This window comes from Littorina saxatilis, linkage group LG5 (assembly GCF_037325665.1).
Source record: "Littorina saxatilis isolate snail1 linkage group LG5, US_GU_Lsax_2.0, whole genome shotgun sequence".
NCBI classification, from domain to species: domain Eukaryota; kingdom Metazoa; phylum Mollusca; class Gastropoda; order Littorinimorpha; family Littorinidae; genus Littorina; species Littorina saxatilis.
The window spans coordinates 10,282,764-10,285,621 of record NC_090249.1 but is presented as its reverse complement, the minus strand read 5'-3'; positions in this window follow the sequence as shown (position 1 = coordinate 10,285,621).

The following is a 2,858-nucleotide window of genomic DNA, read 5'->3' as shown; positions in this document are numbered from 1 at the left end:
CGCGCGGCCAGCCGTGACAACTCCGAAGGTTATAAGCTCCCGCCTGTCTCGCCTCGAGGCAGAGGTGACTAATATCCCCTCGCATCTTGATGAGGCCAAGAACTTTGTCCTGACAGAAATTTTAGACACGGCAGAGCGTGTCAAGAACGAACTACGGGTTCGTATGGACACCAAATGTGCCAATCTCATGGAGAACCTGGCATCTGCTGTCAACAGGTTAGTCACTCTGGAATGCAATGACTCAAAGGACGCGACGAAACAACAAATCAAGTCCCTCAAAACAAAAGTGGCCAAGCTTGAGGAGGAAAACGCCCAAATCAGATGTGTGGTGGAAAAGATCCAAAAAAGGCTAGATGACCCCCCTCTGCCCTCTCCCCAAAGTCCCCCCTCAGTATGCCACACGGATCAAGACGTGGATCTCCCACCACCACCCACATGGCTCCCCTCAGTGTCGGTAGACGACGACACATGCTCGAGCACCGCCCCGAACGAGAACGGTACAAATGCTACAAAGAAGGCCTCAACCTCCCAACCTACCCCACACCCAATCCAGGAGATACTTGTGTCAGCTTCGGCGAGCGCTTCTTCTACAGATTGCGCCAATGATACATGTAGCTCCAAATCGGCTCAAAAGACCTCTTCAAGCTCAGTAGAAAAACTCGGGCCCCTTCTACTCAACAACACTACTACTTCCTTGTTGCTGGGTGACTCAGTCATCCGAGGCATCAACATGGCAAAATCCAGTCGCTCAGCCGAAGACATCGGTCAAAAAGTGTGTATTCCAGGCATTACGGGGACAGACCTCATCGCCAGACTGAAAAAACAATCACCCTCCCCTCAGGTGCAAACTGTCACTTTCCACGTAGGTGTGAACACATGTAAGCATTCCCCAGTCGACGGCAATACGTGGACAGATCTGGTCAAGGAATGCAGGCGAGTGTTTCCTCACGCGTCACTCTGTGCCTCCGCCATCCTCCCTGCTAAAGGCCGGTCACCCCTCAATGCAAACATACGCCTCTCTAACGATGCGCTAAACAAAGTGTGTGGTAGACTTGGGGTTGCATTCGTCTCGCATGACAACATCTTCACAACAGATAGCGGGGCTCCACGCCTAGCGCTATACAGAGACGTACTTCATCCCAGCCCCAAAGGAACAGCCCGTATTGCCGAAAATTTGTTTGGCCGGCCAGGCAATGACGGGAATCAACAACCACGGACCGGCGATCCAAAACGCCAGATGCATCATTCCATGGGGAGCAATGTTCACGAGCGCCCTCCTCCCCTCGTGTCTCAGGAGGAATATCCCCTGTTGATTCATGACCACACCCAGGCTGGTCACGGTCGCCCACCCACCAGCCACCCCCAACACCCTCCCAGCCACGCCCACCACACTTCAGTCACCAGCGCCGTGCCGTTAGCGCCCAGTGCTGAGCTGCGAGACGACCCCGTGATGCAGCAGCTGCCCGAGTACCATCAGCCACGCTCTGCTGCCCCGCCAATCTACACTCTGCCACCTCCATTGTCAGCTGTCCGCCACGCCGATGCTGGGTATGCTGACCATGCCTGGTCACCGCCTCCTCCTCAACGGATGGCTGCCTTCCCTGGCCACGCGCACCCCATGATGTCGCCGCTGCAAGCTAACGGGGCGCACGCAATGGCCCCTCTGCACCGCCCTCTTCCACCACCTATGATGTCTCCACCCTGGCATCCTGCACTGTGGAATTACTTCTTGCATCTACAACAACCTCAACCAATGTACTGACACTGGAGTGTTTAACAATGTGGGTTTGAGTGTGTGTGTGAGTGTGTGTGTGTGTGTGTGTGTCAGTGTGTGTGTGTGAGAGAGAGAGAGAGAGAGAGAGAGAGAGAGAGAGAGAGAGAGAGAGAGAGAGAGAGAGAGAGAGAGAGAGAGAGAGCGGCTCTGAACAAAGAGTCTGTTGCTGGAACATCGTCTTGGTGAGTTCATCGGACTACCGCTAGGATAGTCCACCAAACGACAGTGATCATCTTCATCAGTTGTGTGAATGGTACGCATATTCGGTACCTAACTATCAGTGTGTTTCGCTCAATTATCCGTATTTTCGCGAAAAAGTATTGTGGAAAATAACTTAACTGAGTACCCTTTGTTTAGCGATCATAACGTAACCTGTGACAAGCAAATAATTGGCCTGGCAGGTTCAACTGTTCTGCCCGTGCGCATGAATTGTACTCAATACGTGCGAGTTCGGTCAATCCGTGTCTGTACTGTGATTGCCTCTAACTCTTCAGCATTACCACCAGCGCCTTGGAGCATTGGAAAATTGACTTTTCTGTGACGGTTGAAGTACGATCGAGTTTATCGAATTGCTTGTGCATTTCCTGCAGATTCCTGCCTTTACAGTGCATACATCTTTGTTCTTCTTTTTAAACTTTGTTTTCTAGATTAATTTGAATTGTTCTTGTTTTTTTTTGTGTGTATTCTACGAGATTTCTACTCACTCATTTTCTCTTACAGAGATTGTTTTCATTGTGTACTGTTTAATAAGTCCATGACTGTATCTACGAATTCCTGGCCTGTTAAAGACGGTCTAAGAGTTGGACATTTGAATATTAATCATGCCATAAATAAGCTTGATGAGGTAGCAGCTATTCTTCTCAACTCAGGCAAATACTTTCACATTTTTGGACTCTCTGAGTCGAGACTTAACAGCAATATCGCAGATGTGGAAGTTAAGATTGAAGGATATAATGTCGTACGTCGAGATCCATCATCAACAAAAGAAACTGGTTTGCTTGTTTATATCCACGAGTCCTTAACGTTTCATAGACTTCATCACTTAGAGCAGCATTCGGTTGAAACAATATGGCTGGAATTAAAA